The following is a 14579-nucleotide window of genomic DNA, read 5'->3' as shown; positions in this document are numbered from 1 at the left end:
TGGCCATTCTGGGCCAAATGAATAAAGCAGACCCAGTTTCATTTTAAATGACTTGATCTTTATTTTATTCTGGGAACTCCAGGGAGAGAAAACTTACCTGGTGAAAAGATCCAAATGGAAACAAACTCTTTTTTTCAATGCAAGGGAAAAGTATTCCTTGAAATGAATTTTTAGTATGAAAAATTTGGGTAAATGGCATTAAAAAATTAAAAAATTGAAATACAGTATTAATGTTTGCCAAAAGAATGAGCTACAGTGAGTAACCTAGAAGCTTTCATTGTTTTAGTTTTTCACAGCAAAAATATAAAGATAATAATATGCAGAACACATTACCAAAATGAGCGTGAGAACGCCAGACAACCTTTTGTTGAAAGCATTGTTCTCAGTCTATTTAAAAAGCTATGAAAATTACAAAAATAATTACCCATGGCACTTGTACTATTACTACCTTTTAATGGAACAACATTGGCTTGTGTAGTCCTAGAGTTGCACGTCAAGTCATCCACGTGTTTGTTGTGTTTGAGTACGCCTTCAGGAATCTCTGAGAGAGGTACCCAGTGGATAGTTAAGTTTCTGATTAAAAACAAAACAAAACAAACCCTTTTATTTCTTTTTGAAACTCCTTTCCTTCTCCCTTTCTTAGTAATTAGTTCCGTGCTGTCCAATAACACTTCCTGGTGAGTGTTTTATACCTGTGCTATTCAATATGGCGGCCACTAACCATATGTAGCCTTTGAGCACTTGACATGGATGGTTAGCATGACTAAGGAGTTGAATTTTAAATTTTATTTCATTTTAATTAACTAAAAATTAAATTAAATAGTTACATGTGTCTAGGGATACTCAATTGGACAGTGCACATTTAGTCTATCAATCCATTTCAGAGTGTTTGTTTCTGATGGTAAGGCATCATTTGTGATGCCTGCTTGTGTTTTATAGTGGTTTGAATTACCCGTCTGATTTCCCTAACTCTCACATTTCCCACATCAAAAAATCAGTGGCTGAAAGAGGCTGGCTGTATCACCTTTTAATCAAATTTGATTTTGTTGTTTGGGTGGGATCTTCTGCCCCAGTTATGGTTTATTCTAGATGAGGTTCTGTGGTTGAGTGTGGGTGAATTGTGGCTTTCTACTATACCGCTGGCATTCATGAAACACACTGGATGCTGAGGGCAGTCAAATGTAACCTGGGAGGAAGGGTATTTGCTTATCTTTCAAGTTGTTTGAAGACCAAACCACAGCCATGTTGGGATAAAGTAGCCGGGTGAGACAGAACCAGCAAACTCTAGGGAGGCTTCATCTCCGCTCACCACAAAACCTCAATGTTGATACGCCTTTCTTTTCTTTATGGGCCTTAATGACAAACTTTCCTGGGTCTCAGTTGCTGTGTTGAAGTGGGGAGTAGTATTTTTACTGCATGTAATTATTTCTGCATTTGCCCTAGTGTTTTAAATAAAGTGAGAGCAACCCTTTCTTTAAGAGGTGGCAACAGTTTTGTACTCCTTGTAGACTACCTGTCTTCCTGGTTCCTGGTAGGATGGTTTCCAGTCTTCCTGTATCAAGTTCAAGTCTGCTGGATCCAGAGCTGGGGTCTTTAGAGTTACAACTAAATGCACTGGTTCAAATGACAAAAATTGCAGGCCTGTCGCAGAAAAAGGCCCATCTAAAGGAGATGGCACAGAAGGTGTCTTTCCCCTTGTTTCTGATCACGTTTCTTTACAAAAACTTGATTGGTCTCTTGATCTCCTTCCTCAGTACCTTGCTGAGAAACAGGCCTGGTTTCTGATGTCTGGGTCATTTTGTCTTGTGCATCTTGTCTAAATCTGTGGCCATCACCATCCACAGGCTTGGCAGAGCCAGTCAATGTACAGATACTGTAAGCAGAAGGACTTTTCTTCCCTAATCTTCCTGAAAAGGGTGGGAAAGCATCCTTCTCCCCCCTTTGACCGTCTGATGCTTACCCAGGTGGAAGTGTGAAGGGTGGGTTGTCTATTGTGCGGTGAGTGAAGAGTCTGCCTCCCTAGGGGGCTGGGTGAAGTCCAGGTTGACGTCTGCCACCCCCTCCTGTTCTTGTCACTGCAGGTATCCATCCCACTGTCAAGAGGATCCAGGAAGACTCACTGCTCTTCCTGACTAATCTGTGTGATTCTCATGGCACTTGTCCTTACATTTCACATGGCCGCCGCGTAGAGGAAGGCTGGTTACGGTCCGTGAGCCGGGCAGGTGCACATGGAGCCCCCTGCCTGTGAATTTCACCTTGGCCCATGCTCTTGTGACGAGCCAGGAGCCAAGAGCCATCGGACTGATCCCTGTTTTCCCTGCAGCTCCCCATCCTGAGCAGCACTTTGCCCTGGCTGATTGAAGGTGAAGGCGGATGCATAAGGGGGTACCCATTCTCTCCCTTCACCCTTCCATTGACTTCCAACATTCATTCATTTACTCATCCAGCAGTTATTTATTGAGCACCAACTATATACCCGCTGTCTTCACTGCGGCTATGGTTGTGAATGAGACTTGCACAGCCTGTTTCTATCCAACCCACAGAATAACTTCTAGACACATTTTCCGTCCTTAAAAAAGTTCTCTCCATATTCTTCCTGTAGCATCTATATCCCAAGGACAGCGGGAGAATCTTAGGAGGATATTTAAAATGTGTTTTTCTAATCGATTCCTCCCTTTGGAGGCAAAGTGAACTAATGTAATAAAAATAGAACCAAAGAGGCCAGAGTCAGAGAGGACACAGAACCCTTCATGGTGCAGGATGATTTACTGGGGTATATTTTCTCTACTTCTGATGTCCGAGGGGAGAGCAGGGCTTTGTGTCCAGGAGACCTGGAGCTGCCCTTGTCCATGCAACAGAGGCAGGGTGCGTTTGGTTTTCAAAAGTACTCAGTTTAGAGAGGGCTGGGGACAGGGTTGGAAGTGCTGGGGCCCCGGAGATGCTGCCCTGAGGCTGGGAAGTGCTGCAGTGCTGGAGTGCAGGTGGGAGGCTGCTCCAGGACGTCCCCAGAGACAATAGGGCCGCTGCTGTGTCAGGGCCGTGAGAGGGCTGGGTGTGTGTGAGGGTTGGGTTGTGTGAAGGCTGGGGGTCTGTCTTTTTCGATGGCTGGGCCTGTGGGGTTGGTTGTCACGTGTGTGGGGGGCACTGAAAAGGAACTGGGGCCTTGGAAGCTGCTGAGACAGACCCGTGGGCCCAAGCTTCAGATGGGCTTGGGCAGTGACATCGCAATAGTAAACCGACAGTCTTCTGTGATGCCCTGTTCATTTCTAATTATCTCAGTTTGGGCGGCTGTAAGGAAGGGCAGCAAACTCCAACAGACTTTGTAGGTCCATGTTTATAGCAGCATTGTTCACAACCGCCAAAAGGTGGAAGCAGTTCAAGCATCCATGGACGGATGACTGGATAAGCAAAGTGTGGTATATCCATACAACGGAATATTATCCAGCCTTAAAAAGGAAGGAAATCCTGACCCCTGCCACAACATGGATGAACCACAAGGTTACTTTTCATCATGCTGAGTGAAGGAAGTCAGCCATAAAAGGGCAAATACTGTATGATTCCACTTAACATGAGGTATATCTGGAGGAATCAAATCCATAGAGACAGAAAGCAGAATGGTTGTTGCCAGGGCCTGGGGGTGGGGTGGGGAGTTATTGTTTAATGGAAACAGGGTTTCTGTCTGAGGTGATGAAGAAGTTCCGGAGATGGATGGTGGTGATGGCTGTACGGCAATGTGAATATACCAAATGCCACTGCATTGCACACTTAAAAATGGTGAAGATGGTCAATTTTATGTTATGTGTATTTTACCACAATTAAAAAAATAAATGAAAGGACGACACAATGGGCCTAATTTGTTGTAACTTTTTATTTTAAAAATTTTATTTATTTATATATTTATTTATTCATGGCCATGCCACGCGGCAGGCGGGAGCTTAGTTTCCTGACCAGGGATGGAACCTGGGCCCCCTGCAGTGGAAGCACAGAGTCCTAACCACTGGACCGCCGGGGAAGTCCTCCTTATAACTTTTAGAATGAAAAGAGAAATCTGGAATAAAACTTCAGAAGAGTAGGCTGGGAAAATGGAGGGAGGCTCTGTTATTTCACAGGGCATGAAGTGAGACCAAGTTTCTTGTGGATTAACACATGACATAGAATCCAAAGTCTCATCAAAAGAAAGTTCTATCCTGGGCTGCCCCATCCCTCCATCCTGTTTGTGTGTGTTTTGAGCGCCTTCAATGACACAGACATTTTTTTAAAAAAATTAATTAATTAATTAATTAATTAATATTTGGCTGTGTTGGGTCTTCGTTTCTGTGCGAGGGCTTTCTCCAGTTGCGGCGAGTGGGGGCCACTCTTCATCGCGGTGCGCGGGCCTCTCATTATCGCGGCCTCTCTTGTTGCGGAGCACAGGCTCCAGACGCGCAGGCTCAGTAGTTGTGGCTCACGGGCCCAGTTGCTCCGCGGCATGTGGGATCTTCCCAGACCAGGGATCGAACCCGTGTCCCCTGCATTGGCAGGCGGATTCTTAACCGCTGCGCCACCAGGGAAGCCCGGACACAGACATTTATTTCTCTGTCCCAGAGCAGTAGGGGGGCAGCTCGGTGGTCGCCGCTCCATGGGGTCCCCCTGGGACCAGGCAGGGGGGGCTGGGCCTTCTGCAGTGGTGCTGCTCCATCCCTTCTCCCAGCCTCCAGGTGGAGTTGGGTGCTTACACTTGGGGAGTGCACTCTTTGCTCTCAGTGTCCGCCCAGGGCAGCGTGCCCCCAAATTCTCTACCAGAAGGGGGAAATGTAGTCCAAGTGGCCCAGCCTGGGACAGGTCAACGGGATTCAGTACATTTGAAATGAGCAGGTACCCACCTCCTCGAAGGTCTGTGGAGACACCGGTACGGCTGCAGAGAGCACAGCCGGACGTGGCAAAGGAAACCCTTGTCAAAGGTTTCCTAAAGGCAGTTGTAGGCTGAGCTTGACAGAAAACTCATTTCCCCAAGGTCATGGAACCAAGCTTTACTTTTATATATTCAAGGGGCACCGGCCAAGCTTGGCCTTGCATCCCCGCTCTGTCAGGTTAGGGTTAGGATTAGGGTGAGATGTTAAGACAGGACTCTGAGGGGCAGAGCTTAGGTCAGCACTCAGGGCCCAGTTTCTCCTGCAGCACCGTTTCCTCTCTCCTCCCTACTTCTCCATCCCCCAAGGCCACATCTGTTTGCACGTGGAAATCAGAGGTGCGTGTCTCTGTGTTTAGAAAGTGGGTGCTGTATGAAACCTGGAGCAGAGGGGCTTCTCCATCAGCACCAGAGGGTGTGGCCCACCTGCCTTTCATTATCTGAGGTCAGAGGTTAGAGTCGTGGACTTGACCTCCTGTTGTCACCGAGGCCCTGGCTTGAGCTTCTGCGTCTCCATCCATGACCAGGTCGTATTCCAGAGTCACTTCAAGGAGAGCTGCCCCCCTGTAAAGCCCTTTAATATTTTGGCCTAAGCTCCTGTCCCATTTGAGGCATGTAACCGATTCAAGTAGCAGCTGGGGCCCTTTGTTTATAACTCTCTCATCTCACATTTCTCAGTGGATTTCTTTTTGGAGACAGTGTTCTATGAATCACCTCTGAAATGAGAAATTATCAACTTAGGGACTCTTCTTTTTGAATTGTCAGAATAAGAATAAACTAACTCTCTGAAGTCCTTTCTGGAGTCCTAGGCCCACCACAAAGGTGGAGATGAATTCCCCGCCCCCTGATCTGGGGACTATGTTTTATTCTCTTTTTCCCCCAAAGGGTAGCAAGGCAGTTCTCACCTGCTTCTTTCATCTCCCTACTGACTGCTGACCCTCCCGCTGTTGTCCTGGTTCTCCCCTTACTCTGTGTTGCTATGAGTCTCAGATTCCTCATCTGCAAAGTGGGTATAACAGCTCAAGGCTGCTGAGAGTTTGCGAGTTTCTCTATGTGAAAGTACTTTATTGATTTAAAAATGCTATACCAATGGACATTACTTTTCTGCTAAAAAAAAAAAATCCGTGAGAGGATGGGGCATTTGTCTTTCTCTGGACTCACTGCCCGGCAGTGAGAATATCAGTCTTGATCACGCTACCTTATTCAAGCATTTTAAAAATGAAGATCATTTCTCTCTCCTCCCCCTGGCCCTCTCTCCCTCTTCTCCCACTTTAGTCCAGGAGGCAATGAAAACTGGCTTTCACTTCTTTTTGTCTTTCCTGGTAGCCCGGTCTCACTGCTGGAGTAGCTTTCAAAGCTGTTTCTCCTTGAACCTGTGCTGTTGCCATCTGCTTTTACAAGGGTCGATAGAGGACGATGCTCTGAGCCTGTGAAGGTGTTGGAAAGCCAGACAGCCTCTGCCTTGTGACTCACAGAGGTGGATGTGAATGTTAAAGGCAGGAATGTTTGTTTTCTCCCGGAGAAGGTCACTAATTAGGAGGCTGAAGAACCGGAGTGGGCTCAGCTCGGGGCTGGTGGAGGCTGCTGGTATATACTCAACTTCTGAGAGTGGTCTGCACTCCTGACTCGGCTCTGCCCCTAGATACGGGGTCTGTCCTCACGTCCAGTGGGGCTGGGCTGTGTTCCCAGGCTCACGGGGAAGTGAATGTCTGCACAGTGCTTTGTTTAAAAGTTTGAATCTGATTGTGCGGTTCAAGCCAGTGTGTCAGACTTCAGCCAGTGGCTTTTGGGGGAGCTTGCAGGGGTGAGAAGTTATCCAAGTACTGGGACATGGGAAGCCTTTCTGTTGATTTTAATGCACTTTGTACAGTTTTCCAAGGCTCTTGGCAGCTCGGCGGTGGCCTGATTCTTTGTGTAACACAAGGCTGCCACGGACGCGGCAAAAGAAGAGTTAGGAGTGCGTGGCTCACCGACTTGGAATCCGGACACACACGTTCTGGATTTTATTGCCAACTAACAATCTTGAGGGAGTGATTGGCTTAGCAACATAACATCTCTCCCTGAGCCTTGGTATTCCAGCTGGTTCTTCTTGAAAATTACTGCCATGGGATAACTTTTTGGTGGTCTCTGTGTGGAGAAGACAGAGAAGGATAAATGGTATGAAAATTGGCATCAGACTTGGCATTTTGGCTGGCTGTCTCAGAGGGGTAGCTGTTGTACAGAGGGACGTGCTCTGTCAAGGGTTGGAGGGAAATAAAGATGAGCTTCTAGCTATCACTCGGCTGCTCAGGATGTCCGATTGTTGCAAGTAGAGTTGGGGAAACCCAGAAAACACTGGTGAAATCCAGGAAGCCAAGAGCACTGTGACATCAGGCGTGTGAGAGATCGAAATGGAAATTCCACTATTTAGGTGAAATCAAGACTGAATAATCACAGATTCACAGGAAGTTGCAAAAAAAAAAAAATTATACAGGGAGGTACCATGTACCCTTTACCCCTGCAACATCTTGCTTAACTATAATAACAAAACTATGAAATGATGCAGAGTGCTTTTGAAACAGCTAGGTGACACATCAAGATGATGAAATCGCAGTGCTCTTGCAAAGATAGCATCGATATTTTTTTGAGCCCCTACTATGTGCCCATCCATATATGGGGCATAGGGAATGTAAACAAATCAGTCTTGGGTCCTCCACTGAGGGAGTTACAGAATAACCGGGGAGTCTGACATCACATAAAAAAATTATGTGCATAATTCATGAATCACAGTTGTGATAAGTGCTATGAAATGAAAATAGAACCAAAAGAATAAAAGTTGATTTCGTGAAAAGATACCTTAAAACGTTTCCATGAAGTTTCATAATCTTATTTTAAGATTTGCCAAAGATTCTACGGTAGCTGCAACTTTGAAGTTTACTCCTTGTATTACATTTATTACATTTATTATAATTGCGTCCTTTTCTGGGCTTATTTTTTTCCGATTTCTTCTTTTTTTTTCCAGTCTGTGGAAGCCAAGTATGTCTTGGAATGGGCACTGATGGTTCTGCCCACAAATGACAGTTTATGAGGGTGTTTTTAATGTGCGTTAGCAGTTTGGCTGCAGAAAGGGAATCAGACCTCAGAGACCCATTCCTTAATATCACCAGCAATTAGGAGTGATCGCACCGATACTGACGCCGGCCAAGAGGAGGGATTCTTGAATGTTGGTTGGTTTGGCGAGACCCTGAAACATCTTCTCGATTACAAAGCTTGCTGCCTCTGGTTTCCGAGGGCAGCTCCGGCCAGCCACACAGAGTTCATGTGCACAGGGTTCCTTCTTGTGGTTCAGCGATATGATCTAATTTGGAATCCTTATGGTTTAAGTGAAGAGAGGAACAATTACATGTATGTTCCCTGTTGAACACAACACATGGTATCCAGGCAACTCAAGTGGCACGTACGGGAGACAGCAGCTCTCCCCACCTGCTTGGTAAACTCAGCGCAGGTGGCGGAAATAATACCTAGATAAATACCACAGATCACTGAGGACATTTTCTTTAGATCAACATTTGCCCTGGGAGGTTCTCAGGTCTTTTGGCTTTGGTCAAGCAAACAGTGTGTTTCAGACAAGAAGTGGAAATCAGAGGTTTGCCAGAAATGGCCGGGGGGAATGGGCTTTAACAGCGGTGTAGGCAGCGGGGCTTCGCTTCCGAGGTCAACTTCGGGTCTTTGTGAGATGCAGCCTAGACATAGGATACCTGCCCAAGAGGCACGTGATATCCAGAAGTGCTGAATTTCCGTCTGTTCAAGTGAAGTGTCTTTTGTAATTTCTCACTCCTCCTTTTACATTCTACATCACGGAGCCTTTCAAAATGCACTGTTGGTACAGAAGCAAGATCTCCACTTCAGGTGCTGTATTTGGCCACCTGAAAATTCCAGCCCTTGTCCTTCATCATGACTTTAAATTCGTGGGGTGGGGGAGGGGAAGCCCCCCACGATATCCGTTGCGCAAAACCTGACTTTTCTTCCCTCTATGGGGAAATTGCTGGATCTGTTGATGATCCTCTTAATGGGAATCTTTTTGTTGAACTTCACTTATATTATACATTTTAAATTATAATTTTAAGAATGATTTTTTTCCCCCAGAATGTTAGAGTGGAGTTTGGGATCCTTCGTTATTTTTAATGAGTGCTGGTGAGTGGAGAGGTGTGCTCTTGGGCCTGGAAGCCTCATGTACTAATCTTTGCAGGCAGATGCTGTTCTAACTCTTGGAGGCACCTCCTCTATACCCCACAGGGCCTGGCATCGTGCCCTGAACATATCAGCTCTCAGTGCACGCTGCCTGCTTCGCTGTTGAAAACGTGTAGCTGGATTGTACAGGTGTTAAGAGCTGGGCTTTGGAGAAGTGGTATCTGATTTTGAATCCTGCTTCTGCCACTTAGTCTTCTGAGTCCTTAGACAAACCACTTAACCTCCCTGAGCCTCAGTTTCCTCATATGTAAAGTGGGGATAATAAGGCCCACCACATAGAGTTGTGAAAATTAAATGAGATGGTGCTTAACACGTTACATAGAGCCTGTGGATCGCCTTTCTCCGTGTTAGATTGTGAGCCCCATGGGGTAAGGATATGTCTCATTCACTGCTGTATCCCAATGCCTGGTACATAGTAGATGCTCAAGAAAATGCTCATTAGATTAACGAAAATGTATTATAGATTTTTCTATGATATTACTGAGTAGAGGAAGAGAACAGTTTAAAGATTTGAGGAATGAAGACATGAGACAATTCTATTTGAAACATAAAATAATGGGAGGAAATTATTTTTATCAACATGAGTTATGTAGATGTATCTTAGTATTGGGCATTAATTCCACTTTTAAGTAAATTTATTATTTTAGCTAAGAAGTCATCATTAATTTCTTAATAAAAACATTAATGATGTTTTTAGGATTCCTGAGAGAAACTGACTTAGATGTTGAAAAATCTTTGACTAATATGCATGTTTTTAATAGAATTGTGGTTTTCGGCACCAAATATGGCAGTGATGTCCCCTTTCTTTCATTTCTTGTCTTTCCCCCTCCTTCTTTCTTGCTGTCTTTCTCTGCCTCCAAAACACAACGCTATAGTGCATTGAAAACATTTCTGAGAATTAAGGATGAGGGGAATGTTAGCTTCTCAGGGAAAGTTTAAAATAAAGTCAAACTAGTGTTTTTCCTTAGGAGTTACTCAAGCTTTGTAATCCCATAGGTAATCAGTAATTTTTCTGCTCTCCAGATTACCAAAATCTGGTATCAACCTGTAACCAGTTTGGAGCATCAATTCTTACCTGACTCAGTTGGGAACGAGGTGGGCACTCATTCAAACACGCATCGCAGAGTACCAAGTGGCTTTGCGTGTTTTAAGGACAGTTCTTCAACTCGCCACCAGATGGCAGAGGTGCTCCACTGAAGTTCACCGGGGCGTTTGCTGCGTCAAAACAGCTTTTGGCACTTTTCTCCTTTCTGGACTGGATGCTTAGCATTTTTCTGGATGCAGAAAAGAGAGCAGCTCATGAGGGCTTGTACTTAAACATTTTATGTGGGAATTAAAGTACATGTTAATACAGATTCTGGCACTTATTTGCCCACTTAAAATACCTAAAGGGTTATGTATTTTTAACCCTTAAGAGACTGGTGTTGACGTGTAATTTTGATTTTTTTTTTTTTTTTCTTAAGGTCAACTTTGATTTCCCATCTCCTTATTTCTAAGCCCCAGTCTGTCTTCCCCCCTTTCTCTGTGGGATTATAACGAGGCTAAGAATTAAGAACAAGAGTGTTGGAAACCCTCAGCTCTGGGTTCAAGTCCAAACTATTCCACTTGGGGTGAGCCGCTTACCCCACCCATGCCCCAGGTTCCTACAGAGTGAAATGCTGGAGGGTGTGAATGAGGTGATCTAGCTGATGCCCCCAGGGCACCCGTGGTGCTCACACAGTTGTGTTTACTGTTAGCTGTGAAAAGGCACTGCAATATTTTATATCTCTCTGTAATACTTTATATCTCTGTCCGGTGCATTAAAACCTTAGACTATGCTACGTTATAACTTAGCGGTGGCCCCTTTGCTTGCTGTTCCCACTCTCACCCTCACCCTTTGGGTAGGCTGCACCAGTGGTTCTCGTTGGTGGAGAAAGGGGAGTGGTATTGCCTCCTCGGGGCACAGCTGGCACTGTCCGGAGACAGTTTTGGCTGCCACAGTTGGAGAGTGGGTAGAGACTAGGGATTCTACTAAACATCCTGTAGTGCACATTCTGCAGCACCTCCCACCCTCCACCCAGCAAAGAATGATCCAGCCCCAAATGTCAATAGTGCCCAGGTTGAGAGACTCCAGGCTCACTGGTACTCAGTAGAAGAAAAGTTCCCGGTATTTGATCTAGTCCTTTCAACTTGATGAAATTCCAGACATATATTGTACTAATCAGGCCTGTAGTAGACTCCGGAGCCCCAAGGATGATAAGACACAGACTCAGTCTTGGATCTGGGATTTTACTCACAAGCTAATGAGTTAGCCTCTTACTGTTTCACTGGATGCTGGCAGAAGACAGAGTCCTGGGTCAGAGACAAGGGACTTCATTATTCATGGCAGAGCAAACTGAATGAGTATCATGATGGCCTGGGTTCCCCTTGTCCTCCAAGCCCCACAGGGGCAATATGAGGGGTCCAGGGGGATGTTAGGTGTGCAGTGGGTTTGTATCATAGCCGAGGAATGCTGAGCTTGGGGAATCCACTGTTCTTATAGTAAGTGATAAGCAAGCCCGTTTTTTGTCTGGGGGGAAGACATTATCCCATCCCTCAAGGGTGTAAAGAATTATACACAAGGTGCAGAGGATACAGAGCAGGGTATTTCAGATGGGCAGCATTTGAGAAGGCTTCACGGAGGAGGAGATATCTGAACTGGGTTTTGAAGGGTGAATAGGGTTTCAACCCATAGGCAAGGGGAGAGAATATTTCTCTCTTCTTCCCAGAAATAAGTTAACTTACCTCCTGAGCAGCTCAGCACAGGTTGTATGGGAACAGGGAGGGTACTCTGGAAAAGTCCTGGCTGGGTTTGATTAACTAGTGAACCTGGGCGGGCTGTTGACAATTATGTCATGCTATTGTCAACTTATGTCTCAAGGTAATTTACTATGAGCAGATAGGCTATGTTTTTTTTCAATATTTTTTAATTGAAGTATATTTGGTTTACAATGTGTTAATTTCTGCTATACAGTAGAGTGATTCAGTTATACATATATATACATTCTTTTTTTTAATATTCTTTTCCATTATGGTTTATCATAGGTTATTGAATATAGTTCCCTGTGCTATACAGTAGGACCTTGTTGTTTGTCCATTCCGCATATAAAAGCTTACATGTGCTAACCCAAGCTACGTTTTTCTTAGGTGATTTTTTTCCCATGCTGTAGCTGGGAGCCTGTACTGGCCCACAGGAACCAGACTTCTTTATCACCAGTAGACCCTCCTTCAGTACATGAGAGCATGTTTGGCCACGGTTGACGGACTGGAAAGCAGGATCCAGTGGGTCACCGACAGAAGGAGATGGAGAAGGAGGTAAGGGCAGGAATGTTGAGTCCAGTGAGTGAGCCTGAGAACCGTGGGGGTCAACACCAGGGCGTGATCTCCTGTTGCCCGTGGTAGTATCCTCTGGGCACACTGGCTGTACTGAAAGTATCAAAGGTGGGCAGGCAGGATATAAAATGCAGCCTAACTATTGGAGAATCCTATGTGATACCGTCACAGCGTGGCCTATTATACCACAGTGGAAAACATGGTCCTAGGTTACATGCATCAACATGGATAAATCCCAGTCTTTTAATCCTAAGCCCAGAAACCATTCTATATATTTCCCGTCGGAAGGGTTTAGTCCAGGAAATCAGGCCCTACAAACTTGTTGGAAGGGATGGGAGGGGGCGAAATCCAGAGATGGGGATGCTCCTCGGAAACGAGAACATTGCAGGAAGCCACTATGGCTGCCACAGACACCATCGCTGCCCGAGGCAGAGTGAAATCCACCTTGAACCACCGTCCGCCTGTCGTTGGTCACAGAACAGAAACCCCGTTGGCAAGAGATCCTGGGGGTTGTGGTCCTCAGGATTCTACTTCCTGTGACAGAGCTGAGAACAAGGGGACAGGATAGTGCTGAGTGTCCCTAGACAAGAGTAACAGGATGGTGAGTGACAGAGCAACTCCCAGAAGATTACCTACAACATGGTACCATTTTTTTTTTTTTTTTTGGCTGCACCACGCAGCTTGTGGGATCTTAATTCCCCAACCAGGGGTTGAACCTGGGCCCTCGGCAGTGAGAGCGCGGAGTCCTAACCACTGGATCGCCAGGGAATCTCAACATGGTACCATTTTTATAAAGCACAAAATTAAACAACATATCGTTGGGCCATTCACGCAATGGTATGCCAGAGCCGGCTTGAACTGACTTGCGAGATCCAATAGTTAAATTTTCAGGAATTTAGCAAGGCAGTTGTTAAACACAGCTGTTATTAAAGATTAAATTATATAAGCTTACAATAAAATAATTACAGCAAAGAGAATGGTAATAAATAACTCATCACCTCCTAATTATCTTACTTATTTTACTATTATCTATGCTTTTGAGGTTATTATATCTATTGCATCTGTATGGTAAAAATCCTATAAACTGGCATGCTACCATGATCTCTTTCCAATTCAGTGTTCAGTGACATCACCTTGGTAGCTTGAAATGGGCCACTATTTATAGGAAAGAAATTGGCCAGTGCTACAAATCAGGGCGTGATTGCTTTTTTTTTTTTTTTAAATAAGAGTATTAGTCATATTATTTTTATTTATTTATTTATTTATTTTTGGCTGTGTTGGGTCTTCGTTTCCGTGCGAGGGCTTTCTCTAGTTGCGGCGAGTGGGGGCCGCTCTTCATCGCGGTGCGCGGGCCTCTCACTATCGCGGCCTCTCTTGTTGCGGAGCACAGGCTCCAGACGCACAGGCTCAGTAGTTGTGGCTCACGGGCCCAGTTGCTCCGCGGTATTTGGGATCTTCCCAGACCAGGGCTCGAACCCGTGTCCCCTGCATTGGCACTCAACCACTGCACCACCAGGGAAGCCCGTGATTGCTTTCTTGATTGTCTGGATATAACAAAATGACGGACTAAATGTTAATAATGATTAACAGATTAAACTTAAATGTTTGTCATGTCTGCGGCTGTTACATTGTGAATAGCACAGAAATTGAGGAAATAGCCTTCCAGTATTTGAAAACTATTATCCGATTCAACAAAGAAGTTGCTCACATAATTGATAAAAAAGTGATTTTCTACCATGCGTCTTTGTCATTTTGCTTTCTTCTTACTTGTTAATGTAAACGAAAATATCAACCAACCTTCATACTGAAACTACATTGGTTCATCTGTTGCAACTGTAGGTTGGTTGCAGTTATGAAAGTTTGGCAAAAATCAAAAATATTCTGTGAGAATCAATTGAATGTTAGAGCTTTATAATAAGGATATTATGTATTTTATTATTTGTAAACTGTATGCTATACATCCTTTGTATCAAACAATTTATAACAAACTTATTAGGATATGCGTACATATTTAATTTTTGGAGAGCTGATTTTTAAACATTTACCATCACATCACTGCACATATATGATGAAGCAAGGGGATGATTAACAGTATTCCAGGTAGCTGTTA

The 14579-nt window shown here is 44.8% G+C and overlaps 1 protein-coding gene and 1 long non-coding RNA gene across 2 annotated transcripts in view; one reads left to right on the top strand and one right to left on the bottom strand.

Annotated features, from left to right (window-relative positions):
* Window positions 1-5190, bottom strand: part of LOC309659309 — a 117314-nt gene extending 112124 nt beyond the window's left edge. Inside the window, exon 1 of the long non-coding RNA XR_014262739.1 lies at window positions 4244-5190. This is a non-coding gene — a long non-coding RNA (uncharacterized lncRNA). The remainder of the gene's footprint in view (window positions 1-4243) is intronic.
* Window positions 1-14579, top strand: part of SETD4 (SET domain containing 4) — a 586654-nt gene that overhangs the window by 69201 nt on the left and 502874 nt on the right. Inside the window, exon 13 of the mRNA XM_082458843.1 lies at window positions 12284-12451. The gene's annotated coding sequence lies outside the window, so the exon portion shown is untranslated. The remainder of the gene's footprint in view (window positions 1-12283; window positions 12452-14579) is intronic.

This window comes from Balaenoptera physalus (genome assembly GCF_965194825.1).
Source record: "Balaenoptera physalus genome assembly, chromosome: 4".
Classification (NCBI taxonomy): Eukaryota; Metazoa; Chordata; class Mammalia; order Artiodactyla; family Balaenopteridae; genus Balaenoptera; species Balaenoptera physalus.
This window is presented reverse-complemented; position numbering and strand designations above follow the sequence as displayed.